General features: G+C 38.9%; 1 protein-coding gene across 6 annotated transcripts in view; it reads left to right on the top strand.

Annotated features, from left to right (window-relative positions):
- The window catches only part of LOC129775305 (protein rolling stone), a 239,195-nt gene that overhangs the window by 60,730 nt on the left and 156,987 nt on the right, over positions 1-21,478 (top strand). For 4 of the 6 annotated variants that reach the window (XR_008742922.1, XR_008742921.1, XR_008742920.1 and 1 more), the window contains exon 2: positions 16,596-16,919. The exons of the other annotated variants lie outside the window; for them this stretch is intronic. The gene's annotated coding sequence lies outside the window, so the exon portion shown is untranslated. The remainder of the gene's footprint in view (positions 1-16,595; positions 16,920-21,478) is intronic. 6 annotated transcript variants of the gene reach the window in all.

The raw sequence follows: 21,478 nt of genomic DNA, 5'->3' as shown, positions 1-21,478 counted from the left end.
GTGGTATAGTATCAAGTACAATGTGAAATGATACAGTGTCGGTTTTCATGACGTTTTATGCTGGCGCTTGTGTATTCTTGCATAAGCACCATGATTATTTTTTTTGCGATGCCAATTTGAAATGGTTATCATTAGGCGGTTCGAATGTTGTTTCGATGGGATAATGGTGATGATGGCACCGTGGACGTGTGAAGGAGAAAAATAACACTTACGATGCTTGCTCATAATTCTCGTATTATTCACGTGGGAGAAAGAATGATCCGTAACTCAAACATCTTCAGCTGATTCTGAAAAACCACGGCTCATTTCACACCACTTAAACTTACTTCCACGGTTATTTCAAAAATTTAGATTCATTCTAAAATAATACCCGAAGTGTAATTTAAAAATACCCGAAGTATAATTTAAAAAAAAACTAAAATATTTGAAGGTTTCGCCTCAAAGTACGAGTTCAAGTCAATGATTTAATTGGTATTAAATGAGATTTAAAGGAAGGTTTGGATTTCGGACGTTTTTCTGAACAGATTGAATTTCCATTGTTATCCCGCCATACACTGAATCCTCTTGTCGGAGTTAGAATGGACCTGGACGTGGCGCGGAAAGCAATAGAGAGCTGTTAATAGCACATAGATAAAAACATTGAAGAAAAGTCGAAGGAAGTAGAAGAGAAGAATAATTTGAATAAGCGTTTATAGGAAGAAAAGGACATATACAGTGCATTGAGTGGGAAACTATAGTTGGACGAAATCTCGAAGTGAAAGGAAGTTGCATACTATAGTGGATTGAAAAGTATGAAAAGTAAAAACTAAATTTGAAGGAAATAGGGTTCAATTATCGAAGATTAAAAAGAAATTCAGGTGTTAAATTGTTATTGATGGAAAGCTTTTTTGATTAGTGATTTTGTTTATTAATCTTAGAAGACTTTTTTTACGAAAACATGAAAAATTTGTTGTTAGAAAAACTTTTTCCCTGTAACAGTGCTCTTCTTCCGATGTATGGGTAACTTGTTGGCAACTGTATGGACTATTCATATTTTTTTTTTTGAGAATTAAAAAAAACATTTTTGAGAATAATAAATTTCAATTTTACAAATAATTTTTTTTCAGAACAATTTAAAAAAAATAAGAAAGCTTAAACGACTTCCTATATTTCATTCTCTGATTAAAATTGTTTGTTGGGAAATTTTGTTGTTTTAATGACCAATATCTTTATACCCTCAACATTTCACTGCAATCTGAGATGGTGCTGCCAACTTCTAAGATGAGTTGGCATGAAATTCGTCCTTTTTTGTTTTCTCTAAGGTATTGTTGATCCATTTACTGTAATGTAAAGCAGCTCGGTGCTTCAGTAACCGAAAGGTTCGCGGAATCAAAATTGTTTTGCGAACTAAAGGGTGTGTCACATCAAATTGCATCACGGAAAAAACGCTGTAGAAATTTAATTTTTAGGAATTATATCTTCAGCTTCCGCTTATAATCAGATAAGAGTGTATAGATCACGTTGGTCATGCTTCACTGTCAATTTTTCGTAAATTTGGAAAAATGTCGTCGAACGAAAAAGAGCGTCGTGAATTAATCCTGCGCACTCATTTCGAGAATCCGGAGTTGTAACATCGGGACATCGGTAAGATGCTGCGAATCGTCCAATCCACGGTCAGCAGAGTACTAAAACGATACTTCGAGAACCTAACCATCGACCGGAAGAACGGCAAAAATGGATGCTCCGTCAGTGAAAAAGATTACAAGCGCGTAGTTAAGCAGTTTAGACGTGATCCGAGAAGTTCGGTCCGGGATGTCGCCAATAAGCTGAATTTGTCAAGTTCATTCGTCCAGCGGACCAAGCAGCGGGAGGGCCTGCGTACATACAAGGTTCAGAAGGCTCCTAACCGCGACGAAAGGCAAAACATGGTGGGGAAGACGCGAGCTGTACACCGAAATGCTGACGAAGCCGCAATGCCTGGTAATGGACGACGAAACCTACGTCAAAGCAGACTTTCGTCAGCTGCCGGGTCTGTTGTTCTTCTCCGCAGAGGACAAATGCAGCGTTCCGGAGGAGATTCGCAAGCAGAAACTATCCAAGTTTGCCAAAAAGTACATGGTGTGGCAAGCGATCTGCTCTTGCGGAAAGCGGAGCGCCCCCTTCGTGATGACCGGCACGGTAAACGGGCAGGTTTACCTTAAGGAGTGCCTACAGAAGCGCTTACTACCACTATTGAAGCAGGGCCCGACCATCTTCTGGCCGGATCTCGCTTCGTGCCACTATTCAAAGAACGTATTGGAGTGGTACGAAGCCAACGGGGTCACCTTCGTGCCAAAGGAAATGAACCCGCCCAACGCACCGGAGCTTCGCCCAATAGAGAAATATTGGGCGATTATGAAGCAGGCCCTCCGGAAGAACCCAAAAGTTGTCAAATCGGAGGCGGACTTCAAAAGAAAATGGATTTCTGTTCAAAAAAACTACAACCTGACGTTGTACAGAACCTTATGGACGGGGTAAAGAGGAAGGTGTGAGCATACGGGCTTGGGCTCGAAGTATGAATAAAAAGAAAATGCCAAAAGTTGTTTAATAGTTTTTATTTTACTGTCTAAAATTTTCAAAAGGATCGATCTACTGGGCGAATTTCTACAGCGTTTTTTCCGTGATGCAATTTGATGTGACACACCCTTTATTTACTTACTATTTCACTGTTCCACTTTAAATTTCTTCGCTTCTTCGCTTCTTCACTTCTGCGCGTCAATGCAAACTCTGAACTGGGCATGTTTGTGCATATTCTGAAAATACATTCGAAAGCAGATAACTTTGCGCGTTCGTATTATGGATATATTCATGGATATATTGCCTCGCTGCTACGTTAGTTGCTCGTTTCAGGCAGCACTGTTTGAGGACCACAGATTTGACCAATCAGAACGTGAGATTTTCGTTTAGATAACGATGGACATTTTTCAATTGTTCTAAAGTTTGTTTATACAAACTAATAATTTTCTTTACGTAGATACGTAGAACTATATTCCAATCATTTGATTTAAGCATTTGCGTTCTCTTGTCTGTTCTCAGCCACCACAGCAAGGAATCATACTAAATGCTTAACTCAACCATGTAATGGTTTAAACCTCCTTTGTACGATTTTTCATGTCTAGTGAATCTGTTCTTCTACGCTTCTAGCTTCTACGAATAAAAGATAACGGTACTGGGTATAAATAAGAGATTATTATCGTGGGAAGATAAGAGAATCTTTTTTAGGAAAAATGATTTCGGCCGCAAAGGGTTAAACATCTCTGTGATCTACCAAGCAATAGTCGAGTTACATGCGCTTGAAATCTTTCATTAAAATCAAATTTCACCTTTTTTATTTTGGTATTTAGAATGTTTCGGAATAGGATTAAACATACAAATTTTGAACTAACGGAGGATTTTTTCGGTAGATCCTTCCCCATGAAATTGTTACATAAAGACTTCAGACTATAATCTATAAAGTTCATTCGCCTCTACAGTGTTTTTGTTGATTGATTGATTATTCTATCATTGAGGATTCAAAATACAAAAATTCGCTTCCGTGTTAAAATAGGTTTTTTCTTAGTTTAGTTTTTGAAGTTTTACACTATCGCGTTCATTTGCTGTTAGCCTTGAAAAAGGTAATTTTAAGGGATATTAACCCTTTGTGGTCATTTGTCTGCTCTCAGCTACCTCAGCAAGAAAGTATACTAATCTTATATTTTAAGCAACAATGTATCAGTTCGCACTTTTTCTAAGCGAGTTTTAACGTCGAATGAACTCGTTTATAAATCAAAATTCTGTTATGTATAATAGATAATGATACTCAGTATAAACAAAAGATGTCACCAGACTTCAGAATGCAACGCGGTGCTGATGTGCAACATGTTGAGCTCTCCTTGTATACACATGCGCTATGGTAAATGAGCACGCTCCGAAACAAACATCAAATGTTTTGTTGTCAGCACCGAGTTTTGCACCGCGTTTTGCACCGTATTTTGCGTAGTATTTCTATACCTGTCTCTGTTGATTTTTTTTGCTTCACACAATCATATACGGTTGGTATGGAGGCGCGCTGCTGTTTTTATGTTTCGTTCAGAACGAGCGAAGACAAAACAGACGAGAGAATTTTATGTGTGTGTGTGTATATGATGATGCGCGTGTCACACTAGTGAGTAGCGATGTTTTTATGAATTTTTTACACTTCGTACCAAGAGAGAATACTTGTTTGTTACGAACACGCGCTGATGAAAATTAAACTCAGGCGCAGCGCAGCGTATGTTTTCTGAAGAAAGGATGTCACTCATGCTTGCGGAAAGGCTTAATGGAAGACTGCATGTATTGCGGAAATGTGTAGATGTAAAATTCATTATTCTGTATGTTCAACCAAAAATATAAATTGCGCCAAACTAATTTTATGATGCATTACTGCAGAGTACTGCATTTTAGGGTCTGCTTCGAAAGTCTATTTTAGTCTATTTTAACCCTTCATCGGAGTGCTACCGCTGAACGGAGCACTGTGCTCCAAGATGGCGGTCGCTACAAAAAGGCGGATTACATATTTTCTCAAAACCCCATCAATACGGGTATCATACGGGTACGGGAAAGGGCTTAACTAGAGGAACACAGTTATTTATGAAAAATTCAAATTCAAAATGGTTACAGCAACAAAATGGTGATATATGTATTTTTTTCAAAACTCCGTCAATATGGGTATTACATGAAATTATTTGACTAATAGTATAATTTGACTAAAAGAATACAGTACATCATGAAAACATTCTGGAAAAAATCGAAGCAAGGAATGAAAATAAAAAAAAAACTTAAAAAAACTTTTTAAGTTGAACGGTTTCATTATGATTAAACATAATAATGATACAGATAGTGTACTAAAAGCTTAAAAAAATTAGGCAAGTAGCAGTGATCACACCCATTCCTTCACTAATCTAGGGCATTTCTCAGACTAAAATGAAATCGTGGGATTTATCGGATTTCCATTAACTACAGTTGGTGGTTTCATCCTCTGCCCCACGATCTTATTTTAGTCTCATCGATGCCCAGGATTAATGAAAGAATGGGTGTGATAACTGCTAACTGCTACTTGCCTGATTATGTTTAAGCTTATAATACATCTCTATATATATAAAAATGTTCTGTTCGTTTGTGTACGCGTCAAAAACTTGAAAAGTGCGGAACTGACTGAGCTCAAAGTTGTACACAACATACAACCCACTTCAAGGAGTGTTGTTACGGCATGAACAATTGGAAAATTGGAAAAAACATGATTTTATATTAGGCTGTCAAAAAAGTCCTGCGGTATTTTTTTGAATTTTCATTTGTTCATAAGTTCATATCATAAGTGAATTTTCATTTGTATAAGTTACAATCATCTGTTTTAAGTCAAATATGCGCCGTTTTGTTCGATGACTTGTTCCCAACGAGATGCCAACTTCATAATACCCCTGTTATAGAAGCTCGCTTCCTTATTGGCAAAAACCTCGGATAGCCAATTTTCACAGGCCTCTTTTGTGGCTAACTTCTGACTACCTAGCTCGTTCGCCATGGACAAAAACAGGTGGTAGTCACTTGGTGCAAGGTCCGGACTATACGGCGGATGCAATAGAACCTCCCATCCGAGCTCCCGGAGCTTCTGGCGCGTCACCAAAGAAGTGTGTGGCCTGGCGTTGTCCTGATGGAAGACAATGCGGCCTCTGTTTATCAAAGATGGCCTCTTCTTCATGAGTGCTACCTTCAAGCGGTCCAGTTGTTGGCAGTACAGGTCCGAATTGAGCGTTTGGCCATAGGGAAGCGGCTCATAATAGATTATTCCTTGACAATCCCACCAAACACACAGCAGAACCTTCCTGGCCGTTAATGAGGGCTTGGCCACCGTCTGAGCCGCTTCAGTGGGCTTCGACCACGACCGTTTGCGCTTCATGTTGTCGTAAGTGACCCACTTTTCATCGCCAGTCACCATCCGCTTCAGAAACGGGTCGATTTTGTTGCGATTCAGCAGCGATTCACATGCGTCGATACGGTCAAGGATGTTTTTTTGCGTCAACGTGTGTAGCACCCATACATCGAGCTTCTTTGTTAATCCAAGCTTCTTCAAATGGTTAATAACGGTTTGATGACTTATCCCCAGCTCTTGGCCGATGCTACGGCTGCTACTATGCTGGTCTTTCTCGGCTAATTCAGCGATTTTGTCGCAATTTTCGACGACAGGCCTTCCGGAGCGTGGCGCATCTTCGACGACCTCTACACCAGAACGAAAACGTTGAAACCATCGTTGTGCGGTGGAAATGGAAACTGTATCGGGTCCATAAACTGCACAAATTTTATTGGCAGCTTGAGATGCATTTTTGCCTTTGTCATAGTAGTACTGTAAAATATATAATAAAATATATAAAAAAATATAAAATAAATAAAATATGATTTTCTCTTTAGTTTGCTCCATATTTGCGACACTATAACTCACGAACGACTTAACCAAACAAAACACTGTCAAGGACTATATTATAGCGCGCAAAAATATCTTTCCAACAACCTATAGTATGACTCGATACAATGAATACAACTAGAACTACGCGCTTACAACGACACCTCGCGGAAATACCGCAGGACTTTTTTGACAGCCTAATATATGACCAGAGTGCGTTTCTGAAATTGAGCTTCTAATGAAAATCGACTATTCAGTGATGAATATGTGTTCTATGTAAAGGAAACATCTTTTTTCCACGTGTTTGACAAAATCATGAACTGAAATTGTGTTTCGAAGTGATTTAAAATTTATCGATTTCCTCCATCTATCTCTATCTCTATATATATAAAAATGTTCTGTTCGTTTGTGTGCGCATTAAAAACTCGAAAAATACGGTACGATTGATCTCAAACTATGATACAATATACAAAACAACCAAACAAAACTAGGATTGTTGTTACAACATAAAAAAATTAAAAATTCAACTCAACCATGCAACCACAATGTGCCACAGCAAAGCGTGGCAGGGTACAGCTAGTTATCTATATTATAATCATGTTTAATCAGAATGAAACCGTTCAACTTCACTTTTCTTGAACTTTTTGACGTAGAACTACGTCTTTCAGGAAGGGTGCCAAATCAAAAAAACAGGTCACGTTTTTATGAAATAAAGTTAAAGTTAATAACTATTTTCACTGTAAACGGATTCTCTTGATTCGCATACCAATCGAATCGGAAATTCTCTAAGATTTGTTTGATATGCTATACATAACAATTCGCTAATCACTAAACGATTCAAATTCATGAAAACTGGAAGAACTTCGTTTTTTCCCGTACATTTGTGCTGCCGATTTGTGTGCTAACCCTACCCGTATTTCGAATGCTTATAACTCGAACATTTCCTAACAGATCGAAAAGAAGTTTGCATCAATTGATAGGAAATATTTCTACGTGTCTATCACAATTAATAAAATGTTATTTTTCATGAGATGAACAATTGAAAAATTGTAAAATGTCAAGCGTTATTTAAAAGCCCTAACTGCCAAGTTTTGATTGGCCCAATTTACGGTTTCCCCAACAAAGACACCAAAATCGATGTACCTGTGGAAATCCGCTCTGCGAATATACATGCAAGTCGGGAATATTTTTGTTCCCATCGAGCTGTGTTTTCCTAACACCGATTTCTAAATCAATGTGCCTGGGGTAATTCGCTTTGTCAAAACATGCAAGTCGGGGGTATTTTTTCCCCACTGAGCTGTGTTTCCCTAACACGGACTTCATAATTAATGTGCCTGGGCGAATCCGCTTGCAAATACATGCAAGTTAGGGGTATTTTTTGGTGTTGAGTACTTTTGTACTCGATTGTCGTTCTGTTCAGACCGGACTATGTATAATGATCGTTGACAATTCTTCCGTTCATATATTTTGGTAGTCCAAGGCATCATATCAAACGTAACAGGATGTTCATCAAATTCATTTGTAACGAAGAACAAAATCTATTACAAAAATTTCGATGCATTCTAAAATAATATTCGAAGTGGTAAATAAGTGGGTTGCATAATATAATTGCGTAGTTCTACGTCGAAAATATGCGGTCGTGTCCGAGATACAACGCCTTACAATTTTTTTTTCTTTTTTTATAGCGGAAATAAAGTTTTGAAAATTTATATATGTTTCGGGAACCTTAGTTGGAATGTCCAACAGCAGTGTGCATTTTCTAATATTCCACGAGCATGACTTCAACTATTAAATTGGATATATCTCGAAAACGGTTGGTCCTAGGATAAAATGTTACTGATAGTTTTTCATGTAGAATCGCATGCAGATTCAATTTTCTGTGTTACTTTTCTTAAATGGTTACGATTTCACAAAGTATTGAAATTTCTAAAATTTTAAAAAATTCGTATCTTTATTTTGGTGAGATTACCACGGCACCACTGTACATCAAACTTTGTTAAATTGGGAGGACTTTCCAATAAAAATTGAGATCTAAAAGTTTTTAATATTAAATTCAAGTTTTGAGTAATAATTTTTAACAGTACAGGCAAACCTTTTTTTGTGCGGGGGATAGGGACCGCACAAAAAAAGTCGCATAAAAAAAATCGTGCAAAACTTCACCAGTAGCTTTAAAAAATCGTGTTCGGTACACATTTCGAAAAAAAACTTTTTTTGTGCGGTAGATAGGGACCACATAAAACAGGTTTCCCCCAAGAAAATAACTCAAATCCACGCCATTCACCGTTCAATTTCCTTTTGTTTCCCTGCTTTGCGATGTGACAGATACCTTTTCGGTTGCGCGTGGCTGTTTTGTGCTTTCAGTTGCATGTCGAAACGTGTCGCTGTTATAAATCATGTCATGCGAAAACTTAGAAAAACTTAGAGCATTTGATGAGAGGAGGGGAATGATTTCAGAAGTGGATAATTGAGACGGAAATATGCTTTTTTCGCACTGAAATGCATATAAACCATCGAAAAAAAACTAAATGGACGATAACTTCGTCAACTATGCTTCTTTTCATACACCGCACAAGAACAGAAAATCCCGCAAAAAAAAAATCGCACAAAAAAAATTCCCACAAAAAAACCGCAGGTTTTACTGTACATTCAAAATGTTATTTTTTGTGCATGGTTCATTTATTTTCCAACAGCTTTGTCAAACATCGTATCTTAATCAGACATCTGGATTTTGAGTTACGGTGTTTTGAATGAAAGATATGATTTTTAATACGCCCTTTTGAAAAGTCAGTCGTATTATTAATTGGTCATCTGATAATGAAAATTGTGAATTTAGGTAGTGTCCATCATAAGCAGCAAGTTTCTACAAATTGTAGAGGGTCGGGTTAGCAGCCGGCTGATTTGGGGTGGAATTGCTCGTTGGAGCGATACTGTGCAATAGAAATCACAAATGACATCTTTTATACTCTCGCCCGTTTTGATAACATATAGGCGGACATTAAGTTACTTTTTTTTTTCTTTTCGGTGTCCGTAGTGCAAGGGTTTGCGTTTCGGGTGAGCGGTTTACGCGCAACTGATATATTGTGAATATATTGTACCTTTACGCTACAACAGTTGCTCGATATTGATGAAACGTGTAGGGAAGCACAGAAATGCACGGAAATATTGTACGGGAAAATGGTAAAGTTTGATAATGTGTTCGTAAATTTTACGCTTTATGAAGTGGGGAAATGTAATGTATAGCATATCAAACAAATCGAATCTGTCCGCAGCAGATATAGTTATTGACGTTAAAACAATTTCACATGAACATGACCCGTCAAAACCTTTGGCCATCATAACGGTACATATAACACTAGCACTCGTTAATCAGAAATGAACCACCGACCAATTGATTTGGAACACCTAGATATATGTAACGTTTGGGATGCCCGATTTATGATTATGAAAGGACATCCTCGGGTGCTTTGCCACTCACGTCAACTTAGATTTAGTGTCCATATGGAAATAAGCAACAAAAGAGGGTTGACGGATGCCGCATAATTCTAATGGTCTTACATTCAGTTCCCGAAAAGGGCCCACAACTGCATTGCGTGCCGAAAATGTTGCCCGCACACTGTCCGTTTAGACGAATCCCGGTAAACTGAAGATTTATAGCGCGTGGACCAATTTTCGTCCCGAACTGGCGCAGTACCCCGCCGTGTGCACTGTCCTCACATGGTCACCCCAATATGTAGTAGCAGTAGCTCCTCTTCCTCGGTGATTACGGATGCTTCGCTGATTTTGAATAGTACCACTGTTGTTGAGTATTTGCTCGTCTCCTCTCTGTGTGCACATTTTGCTTTGCTTTCACGTCAGCGGCTCCGCTATTCTCTCGAGGTTATGGACATTGATGCTGCGAGCTATTATGGCAGTGGGTGTGAACCATTATTTCCGGCAGAGCATCCAGTGTGACGAACGGGTTAGTGTGATTAAAGTGCACTTACCTCCGACGATGCGGAATATATTCCTGGAAGAAGAAAAAAAAAGAATTACATTCGTCATGCTGATGGTTATTCGATACAAACAGAAAGTGAGTTTCTCCAACTAGTTCTGTTTGTGATTTAAATAATCCACTAACAGCGTACATGCCACTCAGAAGCAAGAAAGGGAATAACTTTATTTGCCGCTCTGTTCCTCCTGGTTTGACATAATTGCATCGTCCAAACAAGCCACAGCTGGAGCTGTTCCTGGGAATGGACTTTGATCATAAACAACGTTACAGTAATTTTCATCACTTTTCCTCCTCCAGGGCTGAGCTAAATTATGTGCGCTTTGCACCGTGCTTAGTATTTCCACAATTCAACATGAATTTAATTCTGCAAACGAAACTTACGAAAGCGAGTTACGAAGTTGTGAGGTAATTCCATTTTTTTAAATTGAATGAAGAAAACGCATTCTGTGCTTTGTGCAAAATAAAAGGAAAAGTCCTGAATTTTATTTTCCACCGGAACCAGCGGTCCATAGAAAGTCACTTCAGACGAGGAAATATGCGGTTAGCGAAACAGTTGCATTTCCACCAATGTCGAGCACTTGTGTGAGAGTACATATTTCCTTTCTGCGGCAAGACAGCACCCAAATCGTGCCGGCGGTGTCTCGAGTGGAAGCCTTACGCCCGCTATCACAGCATAATAACAGCCAGAATAAATCTTTTTTATGTACCAATTTTAAGGCTTCCGCTGGCGGCACGGAACTATTTTGCGGTTTCAGTGTGGATTGCCTATAGCCACCTTCGCTTATTAACTCGTCGCTATACGGCTGCGCTGTTGCCACTGCCTCGGATGGTGGTGCACCACAGTCATAAAAGTATGTTAAAACTGGGCTTGCAAGTTTATTTACGACCACGGTTAATATTGTAACACCGAAAATAACTTTCTGCTCAAATTATTCATAGTGCAATGGTGTATTTTGTGTGTAATATTTTTTGTAACAAAATTCAGCTCAAACGCAGAACTCTTTTTGGCCGATAGCGATGTTCTGTCTAGTATGTCCATGTATCCTTTCTATGAGAGCGGATACTTTTTCTGTTGCTTGCTGTGAACTTTTCGGAACAATATCGCTGGACAAACGGTACTTTTTTCTATAATGACTGACGTTTTCTCCGCAGCTCGTAATATGATACCAACGGTTCGCGCTCTCTCCACCAATGTTATTTGTCAACTTTAATTGAATCTCCTGTTCCATACAGCCTTTTTTTTAACTGCCGGTAACCATTTACTGCAGCATTGTTGATATTATAATATTTTACAAGCAATTTTGTTTCACAAATTTCGTATTCTGGATTAAGTGTGATTCACATGCAACATCCACGTTCCGTTCACGTCCCGTCACGTCACGTTACGTCACGTTACGTCAATGATTCTACCATGCAATTCTCATGAAAACATTCACATACACCAGCAACGTAACGACCCGTCAGCATACGTTCAACGAAAACGACAGGCAGGATTTGTAAAAAAGAATAATTGACGGAGACGGACGGCTCGTTTGGTTTTTGTCTGGGCTTTGTGTCTCGGCTTTTGTTTTGATTTTGGTTGTACAGTAATTTACATCTAATTCAACATTTAGCTAATAGAACAGACCTGTGATGCAACACGTTTAATTGGACATGTTTACCTCTAATCGGACATTTTTATAAACATTGAGTTTGGGGTCCAAATTATGGCCCCACATTGAAAGTCGCCACCAGTCGCGAATGTCCAATTACTGGTCAAAATCGCCTCCAATGCGACATTAATTGGTGCCTCGGCATGTCGCATTATAAGTAACTTACTGTACTTTGTACTTATGATCCAAATTTTGGAGTGAAAATCATTCGCGACCAGCTGAGAGAAACAGTCTATATATTATTATTGTTGAATAACGGTTGGACTACGGGGTTCAAGCATTAAAATTCAATGATTTTCATTCAATTTTTCAAAATTTAGAACTGATTCTAGTCATGCTGATTCGGTAGAGGGCATTGCAATTGAAAATTGTTGTAGGTGGCGACACCATGAATAACATTCAATAAATCATTCGTTTGACATTTGACGGGTCGGGCTGGTGGAAGCATTGACTGCACGTGTGAATTGGTGGAGACGTTGACGGAGCGTAGACGTTCTTCTCCGTTACGTTCTATGTGAATCGCACATTATCGTGTAATTATACTTACTGGCAGAGATGCCAACCTTCCTGATTTTTCAGGATTTCCCAGACTTTTTGACACGTTCCCTGATGTGCTGACAAACTCTCAATTTTCCCAGATTTTTCTGAAATGATCCTGATTTGTCCTGATGTGTTACGTTTCACTTTATTAGAATGGAAATTATCTAAATTATTATTAAAAAATGTACGAAGTTTTCCTAGTTGGAAATGAGAATTGTCATAAAAGACTACATAAAACAGCTCTACAGTTCACACTTGTAAAATGCTTAATCTTTTGACGTAGAACTACGTCTTTCATCAGAAAACAGGTCACGTTTTAATGAAATAAAGTTAACGTTAATAAATATTTTTGCCGCGAACGGATTTTGGCGATTTATACACCAAACGAATCGGAAATTCCCTAAGATTTGTTTGATATGCTATACTTTACAATCGCATAGTCTGTATATGGTTTAACTTGATGAAAATTGGAAGCATTCCCATTCCCTCATACATTTTTTTTGTCCATTTGTTTGCTTTCCCGAACAAAGCTGTCAATAACGAGCAACTTATCGACGAGCAACGAAGGGGAAATCGTAAGATGTAAAGTCTCCGTGAACAAAGGAAAAGTAGAAGAACGAAGGGGAATATTTGCCTAGAGTAAAAACAGTGGATCTCGCTGAGGCAAACTTTCATTCTTCGCGGTGAAATCGACTGAGCAACATCGTTGCTGGGCGAGCTGGACGGCGAGGGATCGAATGCCTTTCTCAAGGCAATGGGGGTGGAGGAGTAATATTATGGATGAAGTAAAGTTTTCCAAGGGCCTTTTTGAAGGTTAGAGACGAATGAACTGAAGAAGTTTAAAGTCTCAAGCAAGGAAGGAAGGCAAACTTTCAGTATCGTTCTGTATGCAAAGCAATGAATATTGCTTGTTCTTCCTTGTTTTGCGTCATTACATTTCTTCGTTTTGGATTCAGCTGTGGACGCGACCAAATTACTCACTCGCTGATGTCTTTGGCATTGCAATCATTGCATCAAACTAACGCCATATCATTAAAATTCTGAGCTACCCAACTGTGTGGGGAATCATCAAGCTAGGCTATCGTCAGCTCACTCAGAAAAACTATCTCCACAAAGGATGAAAGCTAAGCTAATTTAGACTAGCAATATTAACAGAAAGGGCTTCTGTTGAGAAGAGCGCAAAACAGAGATAAGTGTGTGTATATTTAGTTGCTTTAAGCCATCAATATATGGATATTTGTGTGCGTACGTGCGTTTGATGTTGCAGATTATGCAGTCGCAATGATAAATATAAACATGGAGGAGAGATAGCGAGAGGGAATTATTTACGCTAGGGTATTAGCAATGAATCTCTGCTGAGGCAAATATTAAGCCTTTTTCCAAGCAGTTAATATTGTCTGTTTTCTGTAATCAATGCATTGAACTGACGCTATGGTGAAGCAGGTGTTAAGGTTGCGCACTAAAAAATTATTTGGGGAATATCAAGTTATTCAATAAGTTATATTAAGTTATTAATTTATTTGGGCTCACGTGCCAGTTACAAAACTGCTTTCAACTAGTATTGCATTTGCGCTAATCTTGATCATAATGAAGCAGTTCTACTCTTTTCGAGGTTGTTGAAATTAACAGATAGATTTTATTTCGTTTATTTAGTCGCCAACAAAGTAAATGTCGTTCAGGAATTTTGTATGTGATTTGATTTTGCTTGCCATTAGCATGTAGCAAGTATCGTGCACGTATTGTTCTGCGATCACAAGAATGAATCATTAAACAATTATCGTCAAATGATTCGACAATAAAAAAACCTTTCAGGGCGACCAAACTGGTAAAATGGTTATTTCAAAATTTTCGTTGCATTATAAAGTAATATCCGCAGTTATGAACATGCGACTTGAATTAAACAACAGTGTAGTTCTACGTCAATAATGCGATCGTGTCTTGAACACAACCTCCTATAATTTTTTTTCAAATAAGAATAGCTCATTTGGCTTCTTTTTGATATGTCGATCATCTAAATCGGTTCAGTGGTCAAAAAGCTATGAATTTTTGAAAAAAAAAGTCATTTTTGGAAAAAGGTGAAAATAGATTTATTTTTCGGACCAAATGGGTACCCTAATGAAAAAAAATTAAATACGGGTCTCATATATCACGATAAGGAACAAAACTACCGATTTTGATGAAAATCTGAGAACAACTATATCGGTTTGACATGGAACGGTTGTATATTTATAATGATTTCAATAGTATTCCATCGAAGCAGTTTTCCTGGGTGAATAAATAACACTTATATCACTTAGACATTTTTCAATTTTATTTCAAATGAATTGAAAAACGCATCAACGCTCAAAACCTTGCACCTCCGACGTAACGCTTTCGTTTTCGAAACTACACATATGAAAGACGTCAAAACATTTCCAATGCCATTGATTCAAACTATGCGCCATTCAACACCACAGCTTCTTTTAAACTCAATCTCACAACAAGATCGCTTTCCCTGGAGCATTCTTAGTATGGCTGCAAACCTGTCGTAGTTGCTGGAAAACATATCCAGAAAACACGATGAAAGCGGGAATAACCCAGAGTGCAATCTGTGCAATTTCACCATTGCTACGACCGATTTGAGGTTTTCCCCAATTTTCGTTTCTTTCAATTCATATAAAATTCACTATTCTTCATTGTTGATAACTGAGATTTGCTTTTTTGTATACTCGCTCAGCCGATTTATCTCTGGAGTATGTCCATACAGGTATTTCTTCGCATACCAGAACACTTGTCAAGTCATTCTGTTCTATCAGGTAATAGTACAGAAATACATCAGGTAGAACGATTTTACCTCACACCAACGAAGAGGTCCGACCAATTTAATCACTTTTATAGAACACACATTTCTCCAATATGCCATTTGTGCGATCAATCAAGCCATAAATGTTTGGCAACATACCACAAGTCCCCGGCATCGCAGAAATAGCGGTGAACGATTGGACAGAAACGACATGCACACACGTTTGCAATCAATTCAAATTTGTTATATTGTTATCCCCAATGGCGGGAGGAAAGAACATACAGAGCAGCAGCAGCATGAATGGAACGCTCGACAATATATACCAAATGGTTCCGAGCATAACCGTAACAACCTCAGCAAATGGTGTTAAAAATGCATTAACATCGGGAGCACGTCAATATTATCGATTTCGCTCACTTCAAAGCGTATTGAGATGCAGATGCCATGGCCAATGTTTGTTATGGGGGGAAAATTCAATGTGCATGGATGGATTAATGCCAACAACAAAGTGAAAATTCATGCAATGTTAATGTTTGTTTGGGAAAAATCAATATATGTATATATATCAAGCATATATATTTCATGGTTTTATACGACTTCTTATATTGCGGGAACGGTCCTCATTGAAGTTGCTTTAAAACCATTCACATTGAGCTGAATTGTAGGTTTATGGTTCAATAAGAATGCTTAAAGTTACGTTCTCCCAAACTTTTATTCCCCAAAATATATATTGTTATGTAGGCTCAAATGGCGTTAGCCAGACGGGGTCGAGAGTTCAATATTTCGACAATTATGCTTATCAACTATGTTAGTAATATGTAACCGATTGCTCACTCAAAATAAAAATAATAATGATAAAAACAATATAAACCATGGAAAGATGGTAAAGCGTGTTCAATTTGCGTTCAAAAAGATGCAATTGACTATCTATGGTATGGTAATGTCAATTTATCGGTGTTTATTACTCTCAAAAAAAATAATTAAATATCAATTGTTCAATTGTTGTTATCATGGAATATTATTTTTTATTTCTCCACATCATATTTTTCCTATTCTATGTTGCACTTATTTTGATGCCGTCCAGCATTGGGATTGATTCTACCTTCATAATAAACAACATTACGCTTTATGCCAACACGACAAATAATTATTTCTCGACCGGAACCTGCAACCAAATCAAGTTCAATTGTCTTACAATAGGAATCATCTCGATCAAGATCTTATCAGATGAACCCATCGGGGAAGAGTAGCAACACAAGTGCAATCTTGAGTGATGAAACGTGTTTGTGATTTCATAAAGAAAGCTTAATGAGCTACGGTACGTTATCCATACAGTGTGGCGCCACTAGTCGACGATAAGTGTTATCGAGATTACTGTTGCTCGAGGCTCGAGGAGTGTGTCCACTCCAGGTAGAAAATCGAACCTACAGCATCTCGTTGGACGATAGACAGCATCACATTGGAATACCAAGAGCAGCAGAGTTGTGCGTGTTCGCACAACGAATCCAAGCCTTCTTGTTTCAGGTAAATGAGAAGATTACAGTACATTTGATTGATTGTCGCTTATTTCAGATGTCAGAAAATTATTCAAGCTTTTTAGAAAACATTCTTTATTTTCGCGCAATTTTATTTTGAGTTTCATAATTACTAGTATATGCTATTGTTGAAATGTAAATGTTGTATTTTTTGAGCTCCGCAGGACAATATTTGCCATCATTCGTGCAACAAAAATTTCATTATTCTACAAATCAATAAAAAAAACTGCTATCATCTCGATATAATGAAACCTGAAATTTCCATGCTTCGACATATTACTCCGAACATCTCAGAAACATTTGAACAATGATGAATCGAGGGCATTTATTTAACATAGTTATAACGATCCGATTTAATTGAAATGTATACCATTTTATTCAAAAGAATGCGTACATGATGTTACACTCCACGATTTCCATTATTCTGACAAAATTTCCGACAATTGGACAACCAGAGCGGGGTGCATATTTGACAACAACAAACATTACCGGAACGGAATCGATGAATCCAAAATTTTGCGAGGTTGATTGTTACAGTGTTAGGGCCATAAACACTATTCTCATTTTCAGAAATCAATTTAGTTGCAATATAGGAAATAGTTTCTCTTGCTCGCTCGCCTAAACACTATGATCGGACTGAGCCGGTGCCCGCTCGGGAATCAATTTAGTTGCAATTACAAAGTGATAGGAAAATAGTTTCTCTCGCTTGTTTGCCTAAATACTATGCTCTTCTCTCCCAATCCCATTTCTTTCCTGCCACCGGACTGAACAGTGGCCACAGGACTGCAATGACAATCCCATTTCTTTTCTGCCACCGAACTGAACAGTGGCTTATAAGCTGGTGCCCGCTCGGAAATCAAATTAATTGCAATTGCAAAGTGATAGGAAAATATTTTCTCTCGCTTGCTCGCCTAAATACTATCTTCTCTCCCTATTCCATTTCTTTTCTGCCACCGGACTGAACAGTGGCAATCCCATTTCTTTTCTGCCACCGAACTGAAAAGCGGCTTATAAGCTGGTGCCCGCTCGGGAATCAATTTAGTTGCAATAACAAAGTGATATGAAAATAGTTTCTCTCGCTTGTTCGCCTAAATAGTGTGCTATTCTCTCCCAATCCCATTTCTTTTCTGCCACCGGACTGAGCCGATGCCCGCTCGAGAATCAATTTCGTTGCAATTACAAAGTGATAACAAAATAGTTTCTCTCGCTTGTTCGCCTAAATAGTATGTTCTTCTCTCACAATCCCATTTCTTTTCTGCCACCGGACTGAACAGTGGCAATCCCATTTCTTTTCTGCCATCGAGCTGAACAGTGGCTTATAAGCTGGTGCCCGCTCGGAAATCAAATTAATTGCAATTGCAAAGTGGTATGAAAATCTCTCGCTTGCTCGCGTAAATTGCTCGCGTAAATACTATGCTCTTCTCTCCCAATCCTATTTCTTTTCTGCCACCGGACTGAACAATGACAATCCCATTTCCTATTTTCCACCAGACTGAACAGTGGCTTATAAGCTGGTGACCGCTCGGGAATCAATTTAGTTGCAATTACAAGGTAATAAGAAAATAGTTTCTCTCGCTCGCTCGCCTAAATACTATGCTCTTCTTTCCCAATCCCATTTCTTTTCTGCCACCGAACTGAACAGTGGCTTATAATCCGATGCCCGCTCGGAAATCAATTTAGTTGCAATTACAAAGTGATCAAAAAATAGTTTTTCTCGCTTGTTCGCCTAAATAGTGTGTTCTTCTCTCCCAATCCCCATTTCTTTTCTGCCACCGGACTGAGCCGATGCCCGCTCGAGAATCAAATTCGTTGCAATTACAAAGTGATAACAAAATAGTTTCTCTCGCTTGTTCGCCTGAATAGCATGTTCCTCTCTCACAATCCCATTTCTTTTCTGCCACCGGACTGAACAGTGGCAATCCCATTTCTTTGCTGCCATGGAGCTGAACAGTGGCTTATAAGCTGGTGCCCGCTCGGAAATCAAATTAATTGCAATTGCAAAGTGATATGAAAATCTCTCGCTTGCTCGCGTAAATTGCTCGCGTAAATATTATGCTCTTCTCTCCCAATCCTATTTCTTTTCTGCCACCGGACTGAATAATGACAATCCCATTTCCTATTTGCCACCAGACTGAACAGTGGCTTATAAGCTGGTGACCGCTCGGGAATCAATTTAGTTGCAATTACAAGGTAATAAGAAAATAGTTTCTCTCGCTCGCTCGCCTAAATACTATGCTCTTCTTTCCCAATCCCATTTATTTTCTGCCACTGAACTGAACAGTGACAATCCCATTTCTTTTCTGCCACCGAACTGAACAGTGGCTTATAATCCGGTGCCCGCTCGGAAATCAATTTAGTTGCAATTACAAAGTGATAAAAAAATAGTTTTTCTCGCTTGTTCGCCTAAATAGTGTGTTCTTCTCTCCCAATCCCCATTTCTTTTCTGCCACCGGACTGAGCCGATGCCCGCTCGAGAATCAAATTCGTTGCAATTACAAAGTGATAACAAAATAGTTTCTCTCGCTTGTTCGCCTAAATAGTATGTTCTTCTCTCACAATCCCATTTCTTTTCTGCCACCGGACTGAACAGTGGCAATCCCATTTCTTTTCTGCCATCGAGCTGAACAGTGGCTTATAAGCTGGTGCCCGCTCGGAAATCAAATTAATTGCAATTGCAAAGTGGTATGAAAATCTCTCGCTTGCTCGCGTAAATTGCTCGCGTAAATACTATGCTCTTCTCTCCCAATCCTATTTCTTTTCTGCCACCGGACTGAACAATGACAATCCCATTTCCTATTTTCCACCAGACTGAACAGTGGCTTATAAGCTGGTGACCGCTCGGGAATCAATTTAGTTGCAATTACAAGGTAATAAGAAAATAGTTTCTCTCGCTCGCTCGCCTAAATACTATGCTCTTCTTTCCCAATCCCATTTCTTTTCTGCCACCGAACTGAACAGTGGCTTATAATCCGATGCCCGCTCGGAAATCAATTTAGTTGCAATTACAAAGTGATCAAAAAATAGTTTTTCTCGCTTGTTCGCCTAAATAGTGTGTTCTTCTCTCCCAATCCCCATTTCTTTTCTGCCACCGGACTGAGCCGATGCCCGCTCGAGAATCAAATTCGTTGCAATTACAAAGTGATAACAAAATAGTTTCTCTCGCTTGTTCGCCTGAATAGCATGTTCCTCTCTCACAATCCCATTTCTTTTCTGCCACCGGACTGAACAGTGGCAATCCCATTTCTTTGCTGCCATGGAGCTGAACAGTGGCTTATAAGCTGGTGCCCGCTCGGAAATCAAATTAATTGCAATTGCAAAGTGATATGAAAATCTCTCGCTTGCTCGCGTAAATTGCTCGCGTAAATATTATGCTCTTCTCTCCCAATCCTATTTCTTTTCTGCCACCGGACTGAATAATGACAATCCCATTTCCTATTTGCCACCAGACTGAACAGTGGCTTATAAGCTGGTGACCGCTCGGGAATCAATTTAGTTGCAATTACAAGGTAATAAGAAAATAGTTTCTCTCGCTCGCTCGCCTAAATACTATGCTCTTCTTTCCCAATCCCATTTATTTTCTGCCACTGGACTGAACAGTGACAATCCCATTTCTTTTCTGCCACCGAACTGAACAGTGGCTTATAATCCGGTGCCCGCTCGGAAATCAATTTAGTTGCAATTACAAAGTGATAAAAAAATAGTTTTTCTCGCTTGTTCGCCTAAATAGTGTGTTCTTCTCTCCCAATCCCCATTTCTTTTCTGCCACCGGACTGAGCCGATGCCCGCTCGAGAATCAAATTCGTTGCAATTACAAAGTGATAACAAAATAGTTTCTCTCGCTTGTTCGCCTAAATAGTATGTTCTTCTCTCACAATCCCATTTCTTTTCTGCCACCGGACTGAACAGTGGCAATCCCATTTCTTTTCTGCCATCGAGCTGAACAGTGGCTTATAAGCTGGTGCCCGCTCGGAAATCAAATTAATTGCAATTGCAAAGTGGTATGAAAATCTCTCGCTTGCTCGCGTAAATTGCTCGCGTAAATACTATGCTCTTCTCTCCCAATCCTATTTCTTTTCTGCCACCGGACTGAACAATGACAATCCCATTTCCTATTTTCCACCAGACTGAACAGTGGCTTATAAACTGGTGACCGCTCGGGAATCAATTTAGTTGCAATTACAAGGTAATAAGAAAATAGTTTCTCTCGCTCGCTCGCCTAAATACTATGCTCTTCTTTCCCAATCCCATTTCTTTTCTGCCACCGAACTGAACAGTGGCTTATAATCCGATGCCCGCTCGGAAATCAATTTAGTTGCAATTACAAAGTGATCAAAAAATAGTTTTTCTCGCTTGTTCGCCTAAATAGTGTGTTCTTCTCTCCCAATCCCCATTTCTTTTCTGCCACCGGACTGAGCCGATGCCCGCTCGAGAATCAAATTCGTTGCAATTACAAAGTGATAACAAAATAGTTTCTCTCGCTTGTTCGCCTGAATAGCATGTTCCTCTCTCACAATCCCATTTCTTTTCTGCCACCGGACTGAACAGTGG

This window comes from Toxorhynchites rutilus, chromosome 3 (genome assembly GCF_029784135.1).
Source record: "Toxorhynchites rutilus septentrionalis strain SRP chromosome 3, ASM2978413v1, whole genome shotgun sequence".
NCBI lineage: Eukaryota > Metazoa > Arthropoda > Insecta > Diptera > Culicidae > Toxorhynchites > Toxorhynchites rutilus.
This window is presented reverse-complemented; position numbering and strand designations above follow the sequence as displayed.